The sequence below is a fragment of the Triticum dicoccoides genome, chromosome 7B (genome assembly GCF_002162155.2).
Source record: "Triticum dicoccoides isolate Atlit2015 ecotype Zavitan chromosome 7B, WEW_v2.0, whole genome shotgun sequence".
Taxonomy (NCBI): Eukaryota; Viridiplantae; Streptophyta; class Magnoliopsida; order Poales; family Poaceae; genus Triticum; species Triticum dicoccoides.
The window spans coordinates 559,239,302-559,248,218 of record NC_041393.1 but is presented as its reverse complement, the minus strand read 5'-3'; positions in this window follow the sequence as shown (position 1 = coordinate 559,248,218).

Sequence of the window (8,917 nt, the reverse complement as noted above, 5' to 3'; positions counted from 1 at the left end):
ACGGGGTCATGGATTCAAACACAAGAGATCTGCAAATGCCATATTTTAACCACAGACTATAAAGGTAATACTCTCTCCATTCCTAAAGTTTTAAAAAAGGAACACACGAAAAGAAAAAGTGAAAAAAATACGAGGTTGTGGCTCCTGCATGCCTGGGCGGCCCATCTTATGATCGGCTTCGCGCGAGAGTCTTGTACGTCTTGCGTGAAGATAGATATACAGGTTACCCATCAACGTCTCCCTTCACGCGAGACAAAGCGCAGCCTCCCGTGAAGGCGATCACCAGATTGGCCCGAGGCCACTGTCTCATTTTTTTCTTCTGTTTTTGGTTGTTTGTTTTTTTACTTTTTTATACTTCTAAATGATCTATGCATAAATATTGCAAAATATACTTTACATGCATTTTAAAAAAGTAGGCATAAATTAATAAGTTTTTCAAAATTTTATTAATTTAATTGGTAGTATTTAAAAATGTATTTAAAAATATAACTGATATATAGAAAATGTATAATGTGTATGAAAAATGTAATGATCAAACAAAAAAATCGAAAAAAAATGTTAATCGTCCCTTTTAAAAATGTTAAACTTGTAAAAAAATCTTCCTTATGTATAGGAAAAATGTCTATTAAAATTTTTGAATATAAAAACATAACTTTAAAAATGTTGATCATATAACAAAATGTTAATATTATATTTCAAAAGTTTCTAACCTGTATTAAAATTGTTCCCGATATATACAAAAAATGTTCAATATGTAAGCAAAAAGTAGTCATCAATCATAATTTTTTTAGAAATGCTAATCATGTATTTTAAAAATATGCAAAAAATAACCCATGAGGAAACCAAGAAAAATAAAGAAAACTGATAAAAACTACGAAAGAAACAAAAAAAAAACAAGAGAAATAAAGAAGTACTCTCTCCATTCCAGGATATAAGGTGTATCTATTTCCGTGCAAGTCAAACATGTGTATGTTTGACCAGGATTATAGAATAAAATATAAAGATATACGATACAAAAATAAATAAAATATAAAAGTACTCTTTGTGGTGAATCTAATGATACAAATTTGGTAATCTAGATACAATTTTTTTTTCTAAAAACTTGATCAAATATGCACATGTTTGATTTTCAGAAAAACTAATACACCTTATATTTTGGAATGGAGGAAGTAGGAAAGAAAAGAAAGAACAATTTAAAACGGAGCGAGGAACAAAGAAAACAGAAGAAAAAAGAAAAACCAGTAAAAACTAGACTAATACAAAGAAACCCGTGAAAAACAACGGAAAAACAAAAAAGATGAAAATTGTAAACAAATTAAATCGAAAGAAAAAGAAAAGAAAAATAACACAAGAAACCGAAGCAGAACCAACGAACCAACAGGCAATCGAGCGACAAGAAGCTAGTGATCGAGAAAACAACCACAAAAACAAAATAAAGCAGTCATCTCCCTTTTTGTTCTTCTCGAGGTTCTTCTTACCTTTCTTCTTTAAGTTGGTATTCTGTTGGACATAATTCTTTTCCTTGGTCTTGTGGGAATTGAAGTTTATATGTACCATATTGGCTATAGAAGTGCCTTAAAAAAATTCCGTGCGAATCCTTTGCTCTCGAGTTATGCTCAACACTCAGATGACCGAAGACATCATCAACTGAGAATTCTCGTCTCTGATGTTTGATGTTTCAGAGTAGTAGCAAAGTTCCTCCCCGAATTAGGGAGCTTACCAATTATACATCTTGCGACAAATTTGCCCGGTAAATTACACTTAAGGAGCTCGAGCTTCCTAACGATGCATTTTATCTCATGAGTCTGTTCCACTACAGAACGGTTCTCAATTATTTTGTAATCTTGTAACTGCTGGATGGCATACATCTCACTTCCAGCATCAGTTGCGCCGAATTTAGATTCGAGCGCCTCCCACAAGTCCTTGGCAACCAGCATATGTAAATATGCGTCAACCAGCCTATCTTCGATCACACATAGGACTGCTCGGAGAAACACGATGATGGCCTCCCCGAGTGCCTTCTCCTGATCAGGAGTAGTCGTTCCCGTAGGAGTAACACCGGAGACCCTGAACACGTTCATAGTTGTGAGACATAAGGTGATTTTGGTCTGCCAACGCTTAAAGTATGTACCGTTAAACTTATTCGGTTTCAGTGCAACGGCAAAAGCCATGGTACAAATTAAAACTTTCCTACACACGTTAGGTTTACAGATTGTTGAGTATATAAGAAATTTTTTGATTAAATTAATCCAGGAAAAAATCCTGATCATGGCATTGACAGAATTAATAACATACTGATTACGATTCAGATAATCACGTACTATGCATGTAGTAGAAACATCTACGCACATAGGTAGTATTGCTAACACACAAAAAACAGGAGAGGGATAAGCGAGTTATACCCTCCAGTAGGCCATGACGAAGCCATAGCCATGGTAGTAGTGGCGTCCTCGACGGCCTTCTTCTCGGCTTCAAGTTTCTCGGTGGCGATACAATCTGCTTCGGTTGCGGTGGACATGGTGATGATGAAGACGATGCGGACGTAGACGAACGGTGGCGAGCAGTCGCGTAGGAGACGCTCGAAAAGACCTATTCGCCCCTTCCCCGTACAAGATCTGGAGAGGTGGGATTTTGGAGGCATGCTTGATGTCTACTACACAACCTTTTTCTTGTAGACGTTGTTGGGCCTCCAAGTGCAGAGGTTTGTAGGACAGTAGCAAATTTCCCTCAAGTGGATGACCTAAGGTTTATCAATCCGTGGGAGGTGTAGGATGAAGATGGTCTCTCTCAAACAACCCTGCAACCAAATAAAAAAGAGTCTCTTGTGTCCAACACACCCAATACAATGAAAAATTGTATAGGTGTACTAGTTCAGTGAAGAGATGGTGATACAAGTGCAATAGGATGGTAGATATAGGTTTTTGTAATCTGAAAATATAAAAACAGCAAGGTAACTAATGATAAAAGTGAGCGTAATAGGTATTGCAATGGTAGGAAACAAGGCATAGGGTTCATACTTTCACTAGTGCAAGTTCTCTCAACAATAATAACATAATTGGATCATATAACTATCCCTCAACATGCAACAAAGAGTCACTCCAAAGCTACTAATAGCGGAGAACAAACAAAGAGATTATTGTAGGGTACGAAACCACCTCAAAGTTACCCTTTCTGTTCTATCTATTCAAGAATCCGTAGTAAAATAACACGAATCTATTCTTTCCGTTCAATCGATCATAGAATTCATACTAGAATAACACCTTAAGACACAAATCAACCAAAACCCTAGTGTCACCTAGATACTCCATTGTCACCTCAAGTATCCGTGGGCATGATTATATGATATACATCACACAATCTCAGATTCATCTATTCAACCAACACAAAGTACTTCAAAGAATGCCCCAAAGTTTCTACCGGAGAGTCAAAGACGAAAACGCGTGCCAACCCCTATGCATAGGTTCATGGGCGGAACCCGCAAGTTGATCACCAAAACATACATCAAGTATCACGTGAATATCCCATTGTCACCACAGATAAGCATGGCAAGACATACATCAAGTGTTCTCAAATCCTTAAAGACTCAATCCGACAAGATAACTTCAAAGGGAAAACTCAATCCATTACAAGAGAGTAGAGGGGGAGAAACATCATAAGATCCAACTATAATAGCAAAAGCTCGCGATACATCAAGATCGTGCCATAGAGAGAACACGAGAGAGAGATCAAACACATAGCTACTGGTACATACCCTCAGCCCCGAGGGTGAACTACTCCCTCCTCGTCATGGAGAGCGCCGGGATGATGAAGATGGCCACCGGTGAGGGATCCCCCCTCCGACAGGGTGCCAGAATGGGCTCCCGAGAGGTTTTTGGTGGCTACAGAGGCTTGCGGCAGCGGAACTCCCGACCTATTGTTTGCTTCGATGTTTTTAGGGTATATGGGAATATATAGGTGAAAGAAGTCGGCCGGGGGAGCCACGAGGGGCCCACGAGAGTGGAGGGCACGCCCAGGGGGGTGGGCGCGCCCTCCTATCTCCTGGCCTCCTTGAAGCTTCCCTGGCTTGCACTCCAAGTCTCCCGGATCATGTTCGTTCCAAAAATCACGCTCCTGAAGGTTTCATTCCGTTTGGACTCCGTTTGATATTCCTTTTCTTTGAAATACTAAAACAGGCAATAAAACAACAATATGGGTTGGGCCTCCGGTTAATAGGTTAGTCCCAAAAATAATATAAAAGTGTATAATAAAGCCCATAAACATTCAAAACAGATAATAATATAGCATGAATGCTTCATAAATTGTAGATATGTTGGAGACGTATCAATGCTCTCCGGTCAACCGTGTACAGGATGGACGAGATGGGATCACTGGCCGCAGCAGCACCAAAGGAGCGACGGTGGGCATGGAGGTAGAGCAGATGCAATATGTTTCTCGTGGCGGCTAGGGTTGGCCGGCGCCTCCAACATATAGGCGCGACCACGTGGAGAGACGTGAACTGGACCCACGACCGAGTCGCTAACAACCCACGATCCGATCATGGCTCTTTTGTTCCTGACCGGTAAAAATAAGTGCATAGGTGATGGGACCCATAAGCTCGTGGATGGAGGCAGCGTACTTGCACGACGGTGGGTGATAGCGGGATGGCTGCCGATGCAGAGACGACGCGGAGCATCCGAACGCAAAGGGTGCTATCGCGGTCGACGACAATGACTGCAACATGTGCGTCGGCCATCAAAGGGAGCTTGTGTAGCTCGCGACGGTGTGCACATAGGCTGGCAGGGACCAGGAGCTCGCGGTGGTCCGCACACATGCCAGCATGTCCGGGATGAAGCCGTGTTTGCGGCCAGCAGGCGGAAGCACATGGAACCTTGCCTTCGGAGCTTGTACCACCGTAGGGCTAGAGCGGAGTTGTGCGTGTGACCAGCGGGGTGGCCGCACGAGGCGGCATCTTCCACCTCTATCTCGTGGGCGGCATGCTGGGACGCACACCCTAGGAGCCTTACCAAGGTCGCCAAGGACCAAAACCACCTCGCCGGAGGCCACCACGCCCACGTTTCCTCCTGCTGCTCGACGCCCGTGAACTGCTCGACGAAATCCCAGCTAAGCTAAAATGGTAAGAAAGAAGAATATTCACGAGAGATTGCCACGTGGATGCGGACCTGGTCAAAACTGCCCAAAGCTATATGAGGGACTAAACTTATCCGGTTTGAGAAGTTGAGGGACTATGCTTTGCTGGTTTTAGAGTTGGGGGATCATTCCTATACGTTCGAAAAAATTAAAGGACGAAAAATATACTTTTCACTTATTTCTCTGAGGCATTTCATCAAACAGCTTCAGGACAACGTCAGGGAGCTCTTTCTTGCAGCCACGACGATGAGCTTGACGCAGATGGACGGACCAATCCATCGCATGAAATCATGACACATGAACTTTATTGATTTCATGAATTTATTGCAATCTCTTGCATTTCCATTACATGCCTCAACTCAACACCCCAATATAAAAGAATTGTTCCCACTGCTACTACTATATTTCTCACATACTCAACTATTTAACACAAATATCCTCATTGGGACAATCTCTGGCAAAGTGCCCTGCTTCATTATAGTGGAAACATATTACTTCTGACAAGTCTCGAGCTTTCCTTGTGATTACATAGCCTCCTTGGGTCCTCGGCTTCCTTTTTGGGCAACCGCTGAAGTAGTGCCCTTAATCTTTGCACCTGAAACATGTGATATAACTCAGGTCCTTCTTTGTAGAAATTAGGTTGTTCCTGGAATCCAATCTATTTCCCTTCCTGGACTTTTCCGTGCCAATTAGGGCTTCTATTTCCTGTGGGTCATACTCTACTTCCACTGTCGGAAATGCTACTGGTTCCCCCTTCACACAATTCTGGGAGATGTGTCCTTCTTCTCCACATGAATATCAAGACTTGCTGCAGGGTTTAATTGGGTCTTCTTCGGGGGTGTCCTCCACCTCTTCCTTCATCACGGGTTCTTCTAAAATTCCCATGAGGGCTCCTTTCATTGCTTCCTTCTTCTGCTGGATGGTTCTTTGTACCATGGGGTAAAAGTGACACTGAGCAGGGTAGTGGGTAGTCCCTTCACACAAGAAATTAGTAATCTGCCTAGTTGGGCATTCTTCAGCTGGGTGACTTTCTTCACAATGAGGGCATTCATCCTTATGGTCTTTATGGTTGTGTTCTATTGCTCCACAAAGCTTGCATGCACAAGGTTTCTTCATATCATTTACATAAGGCTTCATCTTCTGGGACACAAGCCGAGACTTTAGCAGAGTCAACTTAAATTCTTCCCAAGTGGTCACTCTTTCCCATCCGTTGATGGTTTGGTACATCCTCCACCAAGTAGCAACACCTCTTTCAAATCACTGAAGAGCATGCTGGGCCATATCCTTTCCGGCTATAGTGTTATTCTTCATGTGATCCTCCATGTTCTGAATCCATTGGTCCATGTCCAATTGTGTCATCGGTCCAGAAATTATGGGTTCATCTCCATTCATCCTCTATTGGTTCCAAGGGTTTTGGGGTGAGATAAGAGAGATGGAGAGGGATACACACAATACAAACAATAGTTTTGAAGAGACAGTTTTTTTGTGGCTATCGAAAAAACATCAAATAAATGACAGCTCACAATCGTCGCATCTAACATAAGTATATAACAAAGGTTTCGTCTTCTAAAGTGTCAATAAATCTTCAAAGTCACTAAACTCTTCAAGTTTGTTCATGTCTCTGATGGCTTGTTCCGATCGTGCTTGCTGATCTTCTCAAGTTCTTCATGTCGTTTCTGTTGACGCGAAGTCTCTCGTGACGTCCTTTAATATTTCCGAAGTTGCATTCCAAACTTCTGGGTTTCAACATCCTTGGCATGAACCATGGTCCTACTGTCCTTCAATTCCTTACGAATCTCTGGTGTCTCGAGGTTTTGCTCCTCCAGCTTGGCTACTTTCAGCTTCTGGGTCTTGAGTTCTTCACGAAATGCTTCCTTGTCAAATACGGCTTCCTGAAGGTCCGTCTTAAAATTCTTGAGGTAATACTCCAGATCCTGGTGATACACCAGCCAAGGTTAAAACTTCATCTTTTGCTGATAGGTGCTCCATTAGCCCTTTTGTCATCCAATCCCTCCGAAGAAATGCATGCTCAACTCAGCACGGTGACAATAGCATAAGCTGGGGATAACATCATGGATAGCCGGGTTTCTGCCCATGTCATTGCCATGAGCTATCATTCCATAGTTAATATCTCCTTCCTTAGGGTTTTCTTGACAAAGATTTTGAGTTTTAATGCTCCATGTTCTGGTCTCTCTGCTACACACCTTGATCTTGGGTATTGACAGCTTCAATAGTCTTGACAAGTTCCATAAGGGTAACCTTCCTAGGTCATACCAATCTGGAAAATTCTTCAGAGTCTTCAAATTCTCCTAGTCTTTAGAGTCTTCAAGAGTTGTAGTTTCCATTATTATAATGCACGGTAAAATCCTCTTCATTCCTAAGTGGTCTTAGTTGTCTAATATCTTGTACTTCTTGGAGTGGCCTCATCAGTCGAATCTCCGTGGGGTCAAAAGGGGAAAGGGGTATAGTCTAACTAAAAGGGAATATTTGATAAAGCTCAAAAAAGAAGAGAGCTAAAAGATATTTTGAAAGTAAAGTTTTAGAGAAAATCTTTCCTATGGTCTTGCCAGTTTCTAGGGTCACGTCCTATAGCCAACATGTGCTCTGATCCCATCTTGTAGCGACCCGCCCAAATGGATCAAGTCTCTGTGCTCAAGTGTCATCCCTGGATCGGTATGCTGACACACACAGTGCTCGAGGATTTGTAATAGAGTGCAACCACATGTAAAAGTAACGAAAATACTATTACCTCAATCCATATAGCGGAAGTAGCATCAAAGTTGTGGAGTTCCCAACAACACCAATGACAAAGTTGAGTGTAGACATCATAACCCTAACGTATCACTTACTCATCGTAAGATTCCTGCAACATGAGACGTTGCAGCCATGTAGGTCAGTACATTGAATGTACTGGCAAATTCACACCACAGAGTAATGATGAACAATAGCTATCACTACATGCATATTTGGCTGGGCAGTGGCTCTAAGTTTAATTTTGCATAAAGCTGATTTTTCCCTACAACAAAGAAATAAATTTATTTACTACTCCCAAGTTGACCAATATTTGAGAAGGTTTCCCCAACTCAAACCCCAATTAAGAATCATCATTATAACCAATTCAATTAAATTAAGAGTGGTGAGATCAACAATAATATCCAATTCCAGATACTCAAGATGTCCATAACCAGAGACACGGCTAATCATGATTAGTTTGTACACTCTGCAAAGGTTGCGCACTTTTCCCCACAAGACTCGATCGCCTCCCTTGAAGTCCTCGCACTGCCTGGTGTTTGAGAACGGGATGACCGAGACACAGTCTTTCAGAAGCATTTACTCTCTACTCCGGGCGGACCGGTACACCTATAATCCCCCTACATCTGCTAGTCCACCTCTTCAAGAGCTCACACAACTTACTCAACTATGCCAGAGCCCATAATGGCTTGTGGCTGCACTCGGAAGTTTCTAGGCATGAAATATCATATGATCCCTTTGAGCCTGGGTGGCATTCCATAGGATGATCACACGGGTAACCCGGGATCTCCTAGGACAACACTGGATTCCCCAGATGCCCGGGCAAGCCACTGGTATATCCCCAGGGTGCCCCAACCATTCCACCCAGATGTGTGTTTAAAGTAGCCACCTTAAGTTTCCCTTAGCTATTATCTCTCACAACTTGCATGATTATCACATACGAATCCATGTCTACGAGCATGGCTAAGCAATAAGAGAATCACGTAAATTCTCGGGGTGAATCAAAGGTAATATTCCTACCTCACACTACTAGGGAAAA